General features: G+C 43.9%; 1 long non-coding RNA gene across 3 annotated transcripts in view; it reads left to right on the top strand.

Moving 5' to 3' along the window:
* LOC143815476 (uncharacterized) overlaps window positions 1–16,552 on the top strand; it is a 61,558-nt gene extending 45,006 nt beyond the window's left edge. For 2 of the 3 annotated variants that reach the window (XR_013223758.1, XR_013223760.1), the window contains 2 exons: window positions 16,077–16,167; window positions 16,266–16,552. This is a non-coding gene — a long non-coding RNA (uncharacterized LOC143815476). Of the gene's footprint in view, window positions 1–8,056; window positions 8,144–16,076; window positions 16,168–16,265 lie in introns of those variants that run through there. The other variant, XR_013223759.1, reaches the window with a different exon arrangement.
* The last annotated feature ends 3,406 nt before the right edge of the window (window positions 16,553–19,958 follow it).

The raw sequence follows: 19,958 nt of genomic DNA, 5'->3' as shown, positions 1-19,958 counted from the left end.
CAGCCACTTTTACCTGCCATATCTAGGCCTTTTTATATGGACCTGCAATGAGAAATAATATATACAAGGGGAAACAACCATCCTAATATAATACACCCGATCCATATAGATATACATATATCAAATACATCATTGTTTCAGCAATACTAATTCATATGTTCATAAGCGAAATACATATCTCTATACAAAGGGATAGACACATCAGGGCAAAAAGAACATAACAATATCTCATAATATATCAAAAAACCATATCACCTTCCTGATGTCGATAACTTAAACCACCAGACACCAATGGATTTGGATGAATATAAGGGGAACAGCATATTCATGATAATAACTACAATACTTTCAATAGATCAGAACGATCAAGTCACAAGAGCCCTATATCAAAATATCAAGAGGTTTTTAAATATGTATATACAAGACAAATTACATATTAGAAAGACTGTTATTACTACCACCCTTATTGAAATAACAATACAAAACAGTATATAACAAGGTTAAAAACAATAATACACCGATGAAATACTACAATGGATCTACAAAGCACTATAAGAGACAGCTCTGTTGATAATCACTATTTAAACCCCTTGGAAAAAGGGTATCGAGCTCATATATCCATTTTAACTCTTTTTTCTTAAGAAGAGAGACACGATCACCACCCCGTCTTAACATAGGTACATCATCTATGACACGATATCTGAGTTGATTGACCGAATGTCCCAACTCATGAAAGTGCCTGGGTACTGGAAGATCAATGAGCTTTGTTCTAATAGTGCTTTTATGCTTAGAGATCCTCGCTTTGACCTCCATCATGGTCTCCCCTACATAGTAGAGCCCACAAGGGCAGCTAAGGACGTAGACCACAAAACTACTTCTGCATGTATAACGTTTCCGTATCGTGTACTCTTTCCCAGTATGGGGATGATAAAACAGCGCCCCTTTAACTAGGTTGTTACAGCACGCACATCCGAGACAGGGAAAATTAACCAGGCTCGGACGGCTCAAAGTAGTTTGTAGGTCCCTCCTTAAGCTGCCCACATCAGATACCACCAGCTCATCCTTCAAACTTCTATTCCTCCTATATGAGAACAACGGAGGCGATTGGAACTCGCTCACATTAACATGTCCCCTACTTAAATTAATGGGTTGGGTCTAATGGTATATAATGGTGGTTGGATTGTCTTTTCACTATGCTTGATAAAGGTCCTCGGACCGAAACGTTGCAGGAGGCAGAATAAACACGTGAGCTGTTTCTTCACATTTGCTGTGGTGCTGTCCTTCTCTTTATTTGCATTTGGATTCGTACACTGGGATGGATCCCCTGGTGAGGACGTGCACCCTGATGTCCATAGAGACGTTGTTACTTTAGGGTGCGGCCTCACTACTATTTTTTGATACTTGCATTGTTTGGGTCCTGTTTGGCCTGCATCCTTTTTGTATTTTTAACATGGATATATGTGCTGGTACGAGCAATGGTGAACCAGCGTCTGCCTGTTTTTATTATACCGATGAGGATGCTGCAAGGATCATATCAGACGCTGAAGTTGATAACTCATATCTGAAACAGCCATGCATTGAAATGCTAAAACGAGATGGGAGGCAGAAAGGAAAAGAATTATCTTATTGGAGTTACATGCTGGAACATTGGTGGAGTACTTTAAGGCCAAGAGAATCCCTAGGGGATTAAGGCCTAATTTAAGGCCTTCTCTGATGCCAAGCAATGTGCAATTTTGTGCTAAATTTGAAGCAATTGGCAATAAATATGCTTTTGACATCATGCTATTAAATATAGAGTTCCTGAGGAATGAAATTGAGACTTTGAAAATTAAACAGGATGAGACGAAAAATGCCATTCTGTACATCATTTCAGCTGATGACCTTGGTCAAATTAATTCTAAGTTGGAAGAAAGTCTGTCTAAATTTAAAGCTGGACTGGAGGATACCAAAAGATCTAAATGGTTCCGGGATCTGGACGACTATAGTAATGGCAGAATATATGGTTGGCAATTTAGGAACTCTATGCCAAATAGACCAACATCAGGGCCTGGACACCCTAGAGGTGTTCCTAAAAGAACAAGGAGACCTCGGAGAGGGACAAATGCGCAAGCGGCTTTTGGCTTTACAGGTGGTGAGTCTGATTCCACAGACGAAGGTGGTGTGATGAATTTAAACACGACTCGTTTTTTAGCCAAGGAGACGGTGATATCCCAAGAAGACGGAGGGGCCACAGGGGTGGCAGGAAACATAGGAAGAGAGAATCAAGGCTCAGTGACGAGGTCCAAAGTGAAGAAGAAATGAGTGAAATACCCTCTTTGGTGGTAAATATCTCTTCATTAACCCTTTCAGATTTGCAAATCGAGGTGCTCTCTAAGGGGCTTTCTTTTTGCCCTACGAGTAGGGCTAATTGGTTTAGTATTGACAATGATTTGTATTTGTTTTTTAGGCGTCTGAAATTGGCTGTATTCTTTTCAGATAAAGAGAGGGCTGTGACCTTAGATCCCCAGACACATCTCTCCCTTGATATGTTTGGTCTCTACAATAAAAGTGATTTTGTGCCTCCGGTTCAGGATCCTGTTGTGGAGACCTTTTGTAAATTGGTAAAGGCTGATGTAGCCAGATTGAAACATGGGGGGAGGAGATTAACTCGTTCAAATTTAACATATGCAGAACGTAAAGAGATTGGGATTTTGAAAAATAACAAATCCATCACCATCAAGGCGGCCGACAAGGGCGGAGCCTTGGTGGTGATGGATACTGCCCAATATATGGGGGAGATAAGGTCGCAGCTTTCTGACACAGAGGTCTATGAGAGACTACAGGTGAACCCAACCCAGAGGTTCAAATTGGAATTGGATACGATAATTGAGGAAGCACTGAATAGTAGTCTAATTGATGTTAAATTAGCTAAATATCTTAAAGTTGAACATCCGGTGGTTCCCGTCCTGTACACCCTCCCAAAGATTCACAAGGACCTTCAGAGGCCCCCTGGCCGCCCAATTGTGTCGGGCAGGGGGTCTCTTTGTAATAAGGTAGCTATTTTTTTAGATCATTTATTGAGGAAATTTGCGGTTGCCGTACCATCCTATGTAAAGGATACAAGTGATTTTATTAGGTGCTTGGAGGGTGTGCAGGTCGAGGAATCCACATGGTTGGTTGTCACGAATCCCAATGGCAAGGGATAGCACAGGACAAGCAAAGTACAAATAAATAACGGACGAGCTCTAGGGTGATGGAACCTGGGCTGACCGCTGCCCTACGCCTGACAAACGCAACTAGAGATAGCCAGGGAGCGTGCCTACGTTGGTTCTAGACGCCACGCACCAGCCTAAGAGCTAACTAGCACTGCAGAGAAAATAAAGACCTCACTTGCCTCCAGAGGAATGAACCCCAAAAGGTATAGTTGCCTCCCACATGTATTGACGGTGAAATGAGAGGAAGGCACACACATAGAGATGATATATATAGTTTTAGCAAATTGAGGCCCGCTGTAAACTAGAAAGCAGAACGATACAAAAGGGGTCTGAGCGGTCAGCAAAAAACCCTAATCAAAAAACCATCCTGAGATTACAAGAACCCATGTGCCAACTCATGGCACATGGGGAGAACCTCAGTCCACTAGAGCTACCAGCTAGCATAGAGACATAATAAGCAAGCTGGACAAAAAACCAAACAACTGAAAATCAGCACTTAGCTTATACTGAAAGATCTGGGAGCAGGTAGGCAGGAACCAAACTGAGCACATCTGAATACATTGATAGCCGGCAAGGAAATGACAGAAAGGCCAGGCTAAATAGGAAACACCCAGCCACAGATGGACAGGTGGAACCCAGAGACCGCAACCCACCAAAGTCACCCAGTACCAGCAGTAACCACCAGAGGGAGCCCACAAACAGAATCCACAACAGTTGGTGTCTTTTGATGTTACATCATTATATACATCCATTGAGCATGTCAGGGGGTTGTCTGCTGCTGGTGTGGCGCTGGCCGGCTCCGACATGGCTCCTGATTGTGCACGGTTCGCCCTGGCGCTGCTGGAGTTCATCCTTGGGAGGAATTTTTTCCTCTTTGGTGATGACTACTTCTTGCAGCGCCGCGGGACAGCCATGGGGTCCAATGTGGCCCCTACGTATGCTAACATCTATATGGCTGTCCTGGAGGGCGAGCACGTGTACAAGTCACAATTTTGGGGCCATGTTAGGGGCTGGCGGTGCTACATCGATGACATCTTCCTGATTTGGGATGGTGACCACAATGAGCTTATGCATTTCCATCTGTTTTTGAATAATATCTACCCTGGGTTGGGGTTCACTATGGAGTGCTCTCAGACCAGGATGAAATTTCTGGATACATGTGTCTATAAAAGTGAAGGGTTTTTACACACTGATTTGTTTGTCAGACAGACAGAAATAATATTTTACATTTTTCCAGTGAACACCCACGGAGAATGGTAGAATCCCTTCCATGGAGCCAACTTTTGAGAGTCAGGAGGATTGTCTCTAGTGATTCTCTTATAGATACGAGGCTTAATGAGATGTGTCAAAAGTTTCTTGCGAGAGGATACCCTAAGAGTGATTTGGATAAATTTAAAACAAAAGTATTGATCAAAGGAAGAGACGAGCTCCTTACTCCCAAATTGGCCATAGTATCAAATAAGAGGGTACCACTCGTGACAGCATTTAATGGTTTGAGTGGCCAGATTTCAGATATAATTCGGAGACATTCGTCACTGTTGAGTAGGGGACATGTTAATGTGAGCGAGTTCCAATCGCCTCCGTTGTTCTCATATAGGAGGAATAGAAGTTTGAAGGATGAGCTGGTGGTATCTGATGTGGGCAGCTTAAGGAGGGACCTACAAACTACTTTGAGCCGTCCGAGCCTGGGTAATTTTCCCTGTCTCGGATGTGCGTGCTGTAACAACCTAGTTAAAGGGGCGCTGTTTTATCATCCCCATACTGGGAAAGAGTACACGATACGGAAACGTTATACATGCAGAAGTAGTTTTGTGGTCTACGTCCTTAGCTGCCCTTGTGGGCTCTACTATGTAGGGGAGACCACGATGGAGGTCAAAGCGAGGATCTCTAAGCATAAAAGCACTATTAGAACAAAGCTCATTGATCTTCCAGTACCCAGGCACTTTCATGAGTTGGGACATTCGGTCAATCAACTCAGATATCGTGTCATAAATGATGTACCTATGTTAAGATGGGGTGGTGATCATGTCTCTCTTCTTAAGAAAAAAGAGTTAAAATGGATATATGAGCTCGATACCCTTTTTCCAAGGGGTTTAAATATTGATTATATCAACAGAGCTGTCTCTTATAGTGCTTTGTAGATCCATTGTAGTATTTCATCGGTGTATTATTGTTTTTAACCTTGTTATATACTGTTTTGTATTGTTATTTCAATAAGGGTGGTAGTAATAACAGTCTTCCTAATATGTAATTTGTCTTGTATATACATATTTAAAAACCTCTTGATATTTTGATATAGGGCTCTTGTGACTTGATCATTCTGATTTATTGAAAGTATTGTAGTTATTATCATGAATATGCTGTTCCCTTATATCCATCCAAATCCATTGGTGTCTGGTGGTTTAAGTTATCGACATCAGGAAGGTGATATGGTTTTTTGATATATTATGAGATATTGTTATGTTCTTTTTGCCCTGATGTGTCTATCCCTTTGTATAGATATATGTATTTCGCTTATGAACATATGAATTAGTATTGCTGAAACAATGATGTATTTGATATATGTATATCTATATGGATCGGGTGTATTATATTAGGATGGTTGTTTCCCCTTGTATGTATTATTTCTCATTGCAGGTCCATATAAAAAGGCCTAGATATGGTAGGAAAAAGTGGCTGTCCAAGTTTTAGAATATCACCTGGTTGATATAGCCATGACTGAGGATGTATATAAACTATCTATTAAGAGATGCGTTACACTTTATCGTATGATATGGACCTGGAGTGAAGAAATTCTTTGGGGATCTTTTTGTTCATGCAGGCTGATTGCTGTGATATGTTTTGCGCGCTGATGTCATCTGGAGTGAAGAAATGTTTGGAGAATCCTTCTGTCATGCGCATTTGTTGATGCAGCAAGTTCGGTGCGCTGGTATTGCCGGAGTCCGGAATTAGGACATGCGCACAAGAGTTCTGGAGGATGGTGACATCATGGACATGCGCGGTATAATGATACCATTGGACAGGAGTGGGTGTGCCTTTTTGGAACTGACGTATCGGGGAATCAGCCTATGAACTAGTGCAATGATGAGCGCTGCATGCTGGATATACGGCGATCACATGATGTGGGAGCTCTATGAGCGGATTGGACTGCTCCCGCTGTGAACGCGCCCATGATGTCATGACAACTGCTGATGCCTTGTTTAGATTGGTGCGATCGGTGTTGTTTACAACGTGGACATCGGGGATTCATTGTGGATTTGTGGGTATAATTTAATAGTGGGGAGCGATCAGAGATAGTTGAACCATGTTAGCGGTTAGTATATACGAAGGGCTGGTTATGTGGGATTGTTTTTATTTGTTTATATGTATGTTGTATTATGATGTATTTTTTCTAACTTAATAGAGCTACCCCATTGGTTGCTATTAAATTAATGGGTTGGGTCTAATGGTATATAATGGTGGTCGGATTGTCTTTTCACTATGCTTGATAAAGGGCCTCGGACCGAAACGTTGCAGGAGGCAGAATAAACACGTGAGCTGTTTCTTCACATTTGCTGTGGTGCTGTAGTTCTCGTGGGTGTCCTGGATCGCTGTATCACAGTCTCTTTACAGACTCTTTACTCACACAGTCGTACACAGTTCAGGATATCCTCCGGATAGCAGCCGGGCACCATATCCACCTGTTTGCAATCGTTGCACATGCTAGTCCTCTTTCGGGCACAGGACATCCACCTCCGGGCACAGGACTGTCCACATCCAACTCCTTCGGGCACAGGTCATCCACCTCCGGGCACAGGACTGTCCACATCTGAGACCAGTACCATGGACGACTTGCATCTCTGTGTATGCTGCGGGTGCCAGGCTATTCAGCTGCCCTGGATGCTGGCTGTGCTGGCCTGTTCCTCCATGCACTCTGCAGACCAGCACACACCAGACAGACACTGACTTGCACCTCGCACACCTGACACAACACCTAACACGGCACGACACACCCATACCCCTTACTGCAGGGTTTTTAAACACACAAACCTGTGGCCTTCAGCCACATGGAAAACCCGGACCGGAAATCCGTGACTCTCATGCACACCTATGGACTTCATCCGTCTGCATGCACATTCTGGGGAGAACAAACAGCGCCCCCTAGCTGTATCAGAGGCCACAGCCTCACAATATGTATGGCTGATTGCGTCCCTATAGGGTGCAGTATGGTGATTTTGTAGCCAGCATCGTTTATTAGTATATGTCAGTATATTTGGATCCCTTTGTGTTGTGTGAAGCGTGTGTACATTTGTTTTTCGCCTCTTTTCTTAAAAGACTGCTTTTGTCACCAGTATTGGGTCAAGGACACATCGTTCCCATTATACAGATGCCATGCTTGATGAGGCACAATGTAGTTCTATGTACGTTACCTTTCCTGCTTCTGAAAAGTCAGAAGTACAGAATAAAATGATACGTGAACGCCTGAAGCTATTTGTGTAAAGCTGCAGCAGTGCACAGGACCGTGTGTAAAATGTCAGCAGGGTGTCTAATGAGATAAGTTGTAGGGATGTGTAGCTGATAAATACACCGGCAATGATGGGATTAATTGTGTGCCAGCTTCCTTATCCTTTGGCTGCCGATCATCACGTTTGGATATTCAAGTTCCCTGTTTTAGAGGCTGGATACTATCTGCCATTCAGCTGTGAAAATCCCAACCTAGGTTGTAACAATAGAGCCAGACTGGGAAGCTTGGCTAAAACAAATCGAACGTTGGTGAAAAACAAAGGAAAAAGAGGATTTTGGTAAATGACGTATTCATATCCTAACATTGTGGATGGCTCATATTTGTGTCATATTTTTCGCCAATGTTTAACTATCCATCAGATACAGAATCACCTAAGTTGGTATGTACAGCGTCAGACTGGAGCACCTTGGGCCCACCAGAGAAAATCATTCTTGGGGCCCACTAGGTAGGTACATAGAAATAAATACACGACCACCAATTGTGTGGTAAAACACGTTAATATCAGGGTATTATACAAGGTAGTACACTTTTTAATTATATAGCAGGGGTTGGGGTAGCCCCCCTCATAGAATATAATGTAGCCCCCTCAAATGTAGCCTAGCTCATGGAATATAATGCAGCCCCCTCTTGGAATATAATGCTGCCCCCCTCATGGAAAATAATGTAGCCCCCCTCACATAATATAATGTAGCCCCTCTCACAGAATATAATACAGCCCCTCATAGAATATAGTGCAGCCCCCCTCATAGGGTATAATGCAGCACCCCACAAAATATAATACAACCCTCTCATAAGGTATAATGCAGCCCCCCATAGAATATAATGTAGCACCCTCATAGGGTATAATGCAGCCTCCCTCATACAGTATATTGCAGTCCCTGCACACAATATAATGTAGCCTCCTCAGAGTATAATGTAACTGCCTCATAAGGTATAATGCAGCCTCCCCATAGAATATACTGTAGCCCCCTCATAGGGTATAATGCAGCCCTCCTCATATAGTATGATGTAGCCCCCAGAATACAATGTAGCCCCCTGAGAGAATACAGCCCCCACACAGAATATATTGCAGCCCCCCACAGAATATAATGTAGCCCCCTCAAAGTATAATGCAGCTCCCCTCACAGGGTATAATGCATCCACCTCCATTGTCCTCTCCCCCACCCCCATCATTGCCTTCTCACCACCACCTCTATCATTGCCCATTCCACCACCTCCATCATTGCCTCCTCCCTCACCACCATTGTCCTTTCCACCACTATCATCATTTTCCTTTCCACCACCATCATCTTTCTTCAACACCACCTCCATCTTTGCTTTCTTCCCCACCACCCCCATCATTGCCCATTCCAACACCTCCATCATTGCCTCCCCCCACCACCCCATAAATAATTGCCCATTCCAACACCTCCATCATTGCCTCCTCCCCACAACCACCATTGTCCTTTCCACCACAACCATCATTGCTTTCTCCCCCACCACCCCATCATTGCCCATTCCACCACCTCCATCATTGCCTCCTCCCCCACCACTCCCATGATCCTTTCCAACACCAACAACATTGTCTTCTCCCCCACCATTCCCATCACTGTTCTCTCCATCACCCACATCATTGCCAATCTCCAATACACACATCTCTAATACACACACAGCACCGTACATACCCGCACACACAAACACACACACAGCACCGCACCACATACACTCACGCAGGCAGACAGAGACACAGCAACACTCACGTCTCCACATGTTCCCCGCAGCCACAGCACATCCTGGCAGCATCTTCATCGCCGGAAGCTTTTTCTCTGAAACAGCTGTGCTGAATGATGACGTCATCCAGCTGCGCTGTGTCAGACAGGAAGCGCCGGGCAGCGGGCAGAAAGCAGGACAGCATCAGATCCCTGCAGCTCTGCTCCACTGCCAAGCTGCAGGTATCGCTCCCTGCCTGATTTTCCTCAGTGTTAGCTGCCCTGCACCTCCAGGACCCCAATGCAGCTTTATATGCAGGCAGTGTTAGCCTCAGCCTGCGGCTAACACTGCCCGCTATTAAAGTGAAATGAATACTCCTCTCCACACCCATGGAGGCGTGGGGAAGCATGAATATTAATTTCTCTTTAGCCGCGGGGACAGGCTCCTGTCTCCAGCTGATGCTCAGCTGACGCCGGGCGGGTCCCCCTGACTCAGGGGCCTCATAGCTGCTGGATGTGCCGCTATTAGCGAAACACCACTGGCTGTTGGCCCCTGGAGCAATACAGGTAGCCTAAGGCAGTATTTTGAAAAAAGCAGAGTAGTGACATATGCCTGTAGACATGTCACTACTCTGCTTTTTTCTAAATACTGCCTAAGGCTACCTGTATTTTTCTAGTAAATGCGCTTTCTCTCACATTTTTTATTTTTTTTTCCTCATTGCGCTGTTCTCTTCCTGCCCTTCCTTACAGCACACACCCACTGCAGCAGGTCCCCATAATTTGGACGCTCATGACCGCTTACAGAGCACCCCTTCACATCCAGATACACCATCATTCAGTGACCCCCAGTTAAAAGTTTGCCTTAATTTTTTCGCCACAGTACCTCTCACGGGCCTATGCTGGGCACTAGGACACTGATCTCATCTACACCATCTAGTGTTGTGAATTTGGATTCTGGGCTCCCCCGGTGGCTACTGGTGGAATTGAACTGTGTCTCCATCTTCTCTGTTCACCTGTTCCCATCAAGATGTGGGAGTCGCTATATAACCTTGCTGCTCTGTTAGTTGCTTGCCGGTCAACAATGTTATCAGAAGCCTCTCTGTGCTTGTTCCTGCTCCTAGACAACTACTAGATAAGTTGGACTCTTGTCCATGTTTGTTTTTGCATTTTTGTTCCAGTTCACAGCTGTAGTTTCGTTACTGTGTCTGGAAAGCTCTTGTGAACAGGAATTGCCACTCTGGTGTTATGAGTTAATGCCAGAGTTTTAAAGTAATTTCTGGATGGCGTTTTGATAGGGTTTTCAGCTGACCATGAAAGTGTCCTTTCTGTCTTCTGCTATGTAGTAAGTGGACCTCAAATTTGCTAAACCTATTTTCATACTACGTTTGTTATTTCATCTTAATTCACCGCCAATACATGTGGGGGGCCTCTGTCTCCTTTCGGGGTATTTCTCTAGAGGTGAGCTAGGACTAATACTTTCCTCTGCTAGCATTATTTAGTCCTCCGGCTGGTGCTGGGCATCTAGAATCAACGTAGGCATGCTACCCGGCCACTGCTAGTTGTGTGTTAGGTTTAGTTCATGGTCAGCTCAGTTCCCATCTTCCAAGAGCTAGTTCCTATATATGCTGATGCTATGTTCTCTTGCCATTGAGAACATGACAGTTTGACCGACCCACTAAAGGGTTAAAATCCTTGGCTGAGAAAGGAGAGATATAAGAAGTCTGCTGAGATTTTTTTTTTTTTTTTTCTCCTTCTAATCTTTGAATGGCTCTGTGTCCACCTGTTTGTAATGGATCTTCAGAGTGTAACTGCAGGTTTGAATAATCTCGCCACGAAGGTACAAAATTTGCAAGACTTTGTTTGTCATGCACCTGTATCTGAGCCGAGAATTCCTTTGCCGGAATTTTTCTCGGGGAATAGATCTGGGTTTCAGAATTTTCGAAATAATTGCAAATTATTTTTGTCCCTGAAATTTCGCTCTGCCGGAGATCCTGCACAGCAGGTCAGGATTGTGATTTCCTTGCTCCGGGGCGACCCTCAAGACTGGGCTTTCTCATTGACACCAGGGGATCCTGCGTTGCTCAATGTGGATGCGTTTTTTCTGGCCTTGGGGTTGCTTTATGACGAACCTCATTTGGAGCTTCAGGCAGAAAAAACTTTGATGTCCCTATCTCAGGGGCAAGATGAAGCGGAAATTTACTGCCAAAGATTCCGTAAATGGTCTGTGCTTACTCAGTGGAATGAGTGCGCCCTGGCGGCGACTTTCAGAGAGGGTCTCTCTGATGCCATTAAGGATGTTATGGTGGGGTTCCCTGTGCCTGCGGGACTGAATGAGTCCATGACAATGGCTATTCAGATCGATAGGCGTTTGCGGGAGCGCAAACCAGTGCACCATCTGGCGGTGTCCACTGAGAAGTCGCCAGAGAGTATGCAGTGTGATAGAATTCTGTCCCGAAGCGAGCGGCAGAATTTTAGATGGAAAAATGGGTTGTGTTTCTATTGTGGTGATTCTACTCATGTTATATCAGCATGCTCTAAGCGCACTAAAAAACTTGATAAATCTGTTTCCATTTGCACCTTACCGTCTAAGTTTATTCTATCTGTGACCCTGATTTGCTCTTTGTCATCTATTACCACGGACGCCTATGTCGACTCTGGCGCCGCTTTGAGTCTTATGGATTGGTCCTTTGCCAAACGCTGTGGGTATGATTTAGAGCCTTTGGAGACTCCTATTCCTCTGAAGGGGATTGACTCCACCCCATTGGCTAATAATAAACCACAATACTGGACACAAGTAACTATGCGTATTAATCCGGATCACCAGGAGATTATTCGCTTTCTGGTGCTGTATAATCTACATGATGATTTGGTGCTAGGATTGCCTTGGCTGCAATCTCACAACCCAGTCCTCGACTGGAGAGCTATGTCTGTGTTGAGCTGGGGATGTAAGGGGGCTCATGGGGATGTACCTGTGGTTTCCATTTCATCATCTATTCCCTCTGAAATTCCTGAGTTCCTGTCTGACTATCGTGACGTCTTTGAAGAATCCAAGCTTGGTTCGTTACCTCCGCACCGAGAGTGCGATTGTGCCATAGATTTAATCCCGGGTAGTAAATACCCAAAGGGTCGTTTGTTTAATCTGTCTGTGCCTGAACATGCTGCTATGCGAGAATATATAAAGGAGTCCTTGGAAAAGGGACATATTCGTCCATCGTCATCTCCCTTAGGAGCCGGTTTTTTCTTTGTGTCAAAAAAAGACGGCTCTTTGAGACCATGTATCGATTATCGGCTTTTGAACAAAATCACTGTTAAATATCAATACCCATTGCCGTTGCTGACTGATTTGTTTGCTCGCATAAAGGGGGCCAAGTGGTTCTCTAAGATTGACCTTCGTGGGGCGTATAATTTGGTGCGAATCAGGCAGGGGGATGAGTGGAAGACCGCATTTAATACGCCCGAGGGCCACTTTGAGTATTTAGTGATGCCTTTTGGTCTTTCAAATGCTCCGTCAGTTTTCCAGTCCTTTATGCATGATATTTTTCGCGATTATTTGGATAAATTTATGATTGTGTATCTGGATGATATTCTGATTTTTTCGGATGACTGGGACTCTCATGTCCAGCAAGTCAGGAGGGTTTTCCAGGTTTTGCGGTCTAATTCTTTGTGTGTGAAGGGTTCTAAGTGTGTTTTTGGGGTACAGAGGATTTCCTTTTTGGGATATATTTTTTCTCCCTCTTCCATTGAAATGGATCCTGTCAAGGTTCAAGCTATTTGTGATTGGACGCAGCCCTCTTCTCTTAAGAGTCTTCAGAAATTTTTGGGCTTTGCTAACTTTTATCGTCGATTTATTGCTGGTTTTTCGGATATTGCTAAGCCATTGACCGATTTGACTAAGAAGGGTGCTGATGTTGCTGATTGGTCCCCTGACGCTGTGAAGGCCTTTCGGGAGCTTAAGCGCCGTTTTTCCTCTGCCCCTGTGTTGCGTCAGCCTGATGTTGCTCTACCTTTTCAGGTTGAGGTCGACGCTTCTGAGATCGGAGCTGGGGCAGTGTTGTCGCAGAAAAGTTCTGACTGCTCCGTGATGAGGCCTTGTGCCTTCTTTTCCCGTAAATTTTCGCCCGCTGAGCGGAATTATGATGTTGGGAATCGGGAGCTTTTGGCCATGAAGTGGGCTTTTGAGGAGTGGCGCCATTGGCTTGAGGGGGCCAGACATCAGGTAGTGGTATTGACTGACCACAAAAATTTGATTTATCTTGAGACTGCCAGGCGCCTGAATCCTAGACAGGCGCGCTGGTCATTGTTTTTCTCTCGGTTTAATTTTGTGGTGTCATACCTGCCGGGTTCTAAGAATGTTAAGGCGGATGCCCTTTCTAGGAGTTTTGAGCCTGACTCGCCTGGTAACTCTGAGCCCACAGGTATCCTTAAGGATGGAGTGGTATTGTCTGCCGTTTCTCCAGACCTGCGGCGGGCCTTGCAGGAGTTTCAGGCGGATAGACCGGATCGTTGCCCACCTGATAAACTGTTTGTTCCTGATGATTGGACCAGTAGAGTCATCTCTGAGGTTCATTCTTCTGCGTTGGCAGGTCATCCTGGCATTTTTGGTACCAGGGATTTGGTGGCAAGGTCCTTCTGGTGGCCTTCCCTGTCACGAGATGTGCGAGGCTTTGTGCAGTCTTGTGACGTTTGTGCTCGGGCCAAGCCTTGTTGTTCTCGGGCTAGTGGATTATTGTTGCCCTTGCCTATTCCTAAGAGGCCTTGGACGCACATCTCGATGGATTTTATTTCAGATCTGCCTGTTTCTCAGAAGATGTCTGTCATCTGGGTGGTGTGTGACCGTTTCTCTAAGATGGTCCATTTGGTTCCTCTGCCCAAGTTGCCTTCTTCTTCCGAGTTGGTTCCTCTGTTTTTTCAAAATGTTGTTCGTTTGCATGGTATTCCTGAGAATATCATTTCTGACAGAGGGACCCAATTCGTGTCTAGATTTTGGCGGGCATTCTGTGCTAGGATGGGCATAGATTTATCTTTTTCGTCCGCTTTCCATCCTCAGACGAATGGCCAGACCGAGCGGACTAATCAGACCCTGGAGACATATCTGAGGTGTTTTGTGTCTGCTGACCAGGATGATTGGGTTGCTTTTTTGCCATTGGCAGAGTTCGCTCTCAATAATCGGGCCAGCTCTGCCACTTTGGTGTCCCCGTTTTTCTGTAATTCGGGGTTTCATCCTCGATTTTCCTCTGGTCAGGTGGAATCTTCGGATTGTCCTGGAGTGGATGCTGTGGTGGAGAGATTGCATCAGATCTGGGAGCAGGTGGTGGACAATTTGAGGTTTTCCCAGGAGAAGACTCAGCTTTTTGCCAACCGCCACCGTCGTGTTGGTCCTCGGCTTTGTGTTGGGGACTTGGTGTGGTTGTCTTCTCGTTTTGTCCCTATGAGGGTCTCTTCTCCTAAGTTTAAGCCTCGGTTCATCGGCCCGTATAAGATATTGGAGATTCTTAACCCTGTTTCCTTCCGTTTGGACCTCCCTGCATCCTTTTCTATTCATAACGTTTTTCATCGGTCATTATTGCGCAGGTATGAGGTACCGGTTGTGCCTTCCGTTGAGCCTCCTGCTCCGGTGTTGGTTGAGGGTGAGTTGGAGTACGTTGTGGAGAAAATCTTAGACTCTCGTGTTTCCAGACGGAGACTCCAGTATCTGGTCAAGTGGAAGGGATACGGCCAGGAGGATAATTCTTGGGTGAATGCATCTGATGTTCATGCCTCTGATTTGGTTCGTGCCTTTCATAGGGCCCATCCTGATCGCCCTGGTGGTTCTGGTGAGGGTTCGGTGCCCCCTCCTTGAGGGGGGGGTACTGTTGTGAATTTGGATTCTGGGCTCCCCCGGTGGCTACTGGTGGAATTGAACTGTGTCTCCATCTTCTCTGTTCACCTGTTCCCATCAAGATGTGGGAGTCGCTATATAACCTTGCTGCTCTGTTAGTTGCTTGCCGGTCAACAATGTTATCAGAAGCCTCTCTGTGCTTGTTCCTGCTCCTAGACAACTACTAGATAAGTTGGACTCTTGTCCATGTTTGTTTTTGCATTTTTGTTCCAGTTCACAGCTGTAGTTTCGTTACTGTGTCTGGAAAGCTCTTGTGAACAGGAATTGCCACTCTGGTGTTATGAGTTAATGCCAGAGTTTTAAAGTAATTTCTGGATGGCGTTTTGATAGGGTTTTCAGCTGACCATGAAAGTGTCCTTTCTGTCTTCTGCTATGTAGTAAGTGGACCTCAAATTTGCTAAACCTATTTTCATACTACGTTTGTTATTTCATCTTAATTCACCGCCAATACATGTGGGGGGCCTCTGTCTCCTTTCGGGGTATTTCTCTAGAGGTGAGCTAGGACTAATACTTTCCTCTGCTAGCATTATTTAGTCCTCCGGCTGGTGCTGGGCATCTAGAATCAACGTAGGCATGCTACCCGGCCACTGCTAGTTGTGTGTTAGGTTTAGTTCATGGTCAGCTCAGTTCCCATCTTCCAAGAGCTAGTTCCTATATATGCTGATGCTATGTTCTCTTGCCATTGAGAACATGACAATCTAGGTTAGCGCTGTTACCATAGGTCTTATGATGAGTCTCACGTTTGTTTTCCTCCTATACAGCATAATGGACACCTTTATGCACTGTTATTTATGCTAAATCGTATTTTTTAGGTATTCACCTCACAGCCTTAGCACTCCGCTGTATAGACTCACGCTTCTTCAAGCACTCTGAAAATCTTGCTCGTATTATGTGAGAAACAGTGTATCCTTTATTGTACCTCAACATCAGTAGTACACCCCCAAGTGTACACTCTTATGTTGGTATCACAGTAACCGTTTTCCCTTAACGATTAAGAATAGTATGGATCGCACCTCTACTGGAATCACCCACAGCTCATGGAGCACCACTGGATAGCATTTCTCCTGTCGTGCTGTTCACCTTCACCCTCAGCTATTTGGAACAAGATCATCACCGATGTTGTATGACAATTTGTAATTGTGCTATCATGCATCATGTGACATTTCCTATGTTCTAAATTTTCTTTATTTTGTGTATACTTTTAGTTCATGTTAAAGAATGTTCTGATGAAGGTCCTGTGACGGACCGAAAACGTTCATAACCATTTTTGTCTGGATGCACAAATAAAAGGAAGCTCTTTTTCGTTCAAATACTGAGTGCCAAGTTTATTATTATATTTTGATGGGTTGGATACCTGACTTGAGCACCAACAACACTTTTACTATAGAGTGCCGTGTTAGTGTATACTATTGTTCTACACATGAGATCATTGTGGGCACTTGGTATTAAGTGGACTACGTTGGACAAGATAGTATTATATGTTGGTTTATTATTTTTGATTGTTTGCAGGAGACGAGGGCGTCGAGGATTAGGCATTCATTAAGTATGGTAAATTTAGATTCAATAAAGGAGTCTGTGTGATTATTTCAAATAAAGGACTTTATTCCGAGTGTCTGTGTTTTATACAATATCACTATGGGGATAGTAATGGACAGGTGTCATATAGACTCCTCTCCATTACTAACCTGTGGACTTGATATCACCTGACAATACAAAGGTGACATCAACCCCACAAATATGAACCCCACTTGCCACCGCTACAGGGCAAGTGGGAAGAGTGAGGCTAAGTGCCAGAATTGGCGCATCTATAAGATGTGCTATTTCTGGGGAAGCTGAGAGCTGATGTTTTTAGCCTGGGGGGTGCCAATATCCATGGCCCTTTCCCAGGCTATTAATATCAGCCTGCAGCTGTCTGCCTAGACTTTGCTGGTTCGATTTTAGAGGGGCACTCCATGTCAATTTTGTTCTGGGGTTCCCTGTAAACTAGCCAGTAAAGGCTAAGCAAACAGCTGTGAGCTGATATTAATAGCCTGGGAACCTTTGGCTATTGGCTCCTTCCCAGAGTATTAACCTCAGCTGTCAGCTTTCCCTCTGCTTATTATGCAGGAGCCACCCAATTTAAAAAAAAAATGTTTTTGAAAAATAAACAGATATTGCATTTCACGCAGATTTCTGACAGTTGCTGTTTTGTTACAGCATATGTAGGTTAATTATGTTAAAGCTCCTATATAGGCTGGTGACTGTGCGTGTCTTTATTTAATATTAATGAGGGTATCTGGCTGAAGAGGTTGAACAAGGAAATGACATCACAATTCTTTTTTTTTAATAATATATATTTAGCTCTATGGATTTACAAAAACGCATGACAATCCGTATGCAAAAACTCATAAAAAATGCATAAATATGCGCATATTTTCAGCTGTGTTTTTCTGCCAAAAGAAGCAGAAACCTTTCTGAAATTTCTAAACGCAAATACACAACGTGCGCACATAGCCTTACTGAACGTCAGATATTAAGACGGTTTTCAGCTGACTTTGGTAATGAGGACATGTCCTTATGCTATTATTATTAAATAAGTGGGGTTACACCTCCTGGCAGTCCACAGATCAGTACCGCTCTGTATATTTTGCATTGGCTGTGTCTAGTACTACAGTTCAACACAACTCAGACCCATTCACGTGAATTGGATTGAGCAGCAATGCCAATAATTGCTGCTCCAAAACTTACAAGGAAAATAAAAATAAAAGTCTTCATTGAAAAAAATTAGTTTTACTCCCAGACCTACTGTCTACTTCAGCCTATACACTGTGGATTGTAAGCCCACGAGAGCAGAGTCCTCTCTCCCTCCATACCAGCTTGTCATTGTTAAGTTATGTTCACATAGCCAGTATTCATCCCTTAGAACAGATCAAGCAGCAATCTGTTGGCAAAAAAAGTCCTTCAGATACAACTTTTTTGTGCATTTTTTAAAAATTAATTTCTCCTGGATCTGTTCTAACAGATGACTACTGAACCTGTGAACATAGCCTTAGTTTGTTCATTGCAACTTATCAATGTCACCGCTCACAGCACTGAGAACGGCAGCTGTAAGCACGCCCCATTACTTTGATTGACAGCCAGCTGAGCAGTGCATTAGTGCTGTGAGAGGTGACTGAAGTCACGCTGGCACACCTGTAACTGAAAAGCAGCGGCTCCTGGGAGAAATAAAGTTCATTTTCTTTTGGGTCCAGAACATTTATTAAGGCTATCAGACACCTTCCTAACCCTATTATCCTGCAAAATAACCCCATAACCACAGGTTAATACCATTATCCATCCTGAGTGGTTCCCTAAAGGGGATATCCCAGACTTTAAAAACAAAATGTGCCTAATCAATAACAGGCATGTAGCTGCAATCAGAGGCAACTACCTGCCTGTTGTACCCGGCGCCAGTCATTAACCTCTCCTGCCGGAGATTCAGCTGCTCCCTTTCAACAGAGCAGTGGTTTCTCTTCCTGTTGACAGGGCAGGACTACTGATGTCATGCTGATTGACAGCTCTGTGCTGGCGGAGAACGGTGCCGGACACAACAGGCAGGTAGGAGCAACTACCTGTTAGTGCTTAGGCACATTTTTTTTCTTAAAGTCCCAGATATCCCCTTTAAGCACAGTGTTCAAATAAGGCCTTCGAATAAATGTGTATAGAGCCTAATGTCTCATGTACAATTGGATGTATTAGGGCTCATACCCATTTGCGAGAAAAAAAACCGGTCCAATATCTGGACTGAAAAACCAGACGAGTGCTATGTGAGTGTCATGCAATTTCCGTGCGATTTTTCCATGGAACATCCATATGACATGCGATCATGTATGCAATCCGTATGCAATGCCATTTTAACACGAGGTTTTACATACAGCAGTTTTCTGTATGTAAAAGCTCATGTTAAAATCGCATTGTAGAATACAACTTTACACATCGTTTTAAAACTAAATAACCTTCAAAACATTATATATATATTAGAAAGATAGATAGATAGATAGATAGATAGATAGATAGATAGATAGATAGATAGATAGATTAAAAGCCGGCAGATGCCGCATACAGTATGGAATAGAATAGATAGAATAGACATATACACGTAGAATAGGTGTGTGTGTGTGTATATATATATATATATATATATATATATATATGTCAGTGACACACATATATACTGTATATATATCTTTAAAATTCATAGAGAGATAGATAGCAGAATAGCCGATAATTCATTTGTCGGCTTCTGTGAAATAATTGCAGAAGCCGACAGGATAGGAGACATGGTTTACATACAGTATACCATTGCAGAACAGTTAGATTTATAGATGTCAGTGTCTAATACTGTTACTACTATGTGTGTGTAAAATTTGGGACCTGCATGTATTTACTAAAAGAATATATTCACGGACAAAACTGGCAATGATTGTACAGAAGCTGACAAATGAATTATCGGCTATTCTGCTATCTATCTCTCTATGAAATATAAAGATATATATATTTGTGTGTGCGTGTCACTGACACCTTTGCGTAAAAATCGGACATCACTCGCGTGGTGCGAGTGCTGTGCGATTTTTTTCTCGTACCCATTGACTTGCATTGGCGAGTCTTGTCCGAGATACGCAGTAAATCGCAGCATGCTGTGATTTTTTTCTCAGTCCGATTTCGGCTGAGAAAAA

The sequence above is a fragment of the Ranitomeya variabilis genome, chromosome 3 (genome assembly GCF_051348905.1).
Source record: "Ranitomeya variabilis isolate aRanVar5 chromosome 3, aRanVar5.hap1, whole genome shotgun sequence".
Taxonomy (NCBI): domain Eukaryota; kingdom Metazoa; phylum Chordata; class Amphibia; order Anura; family Dendrobatidae; genus Ranitomeya; species Ranitomeya variabilis.
The sequence above is the reverse complement of the archived record's forward strand: the minus strand, read 5'-3'. Positions and strand labels throughout refer to the sequence as shown.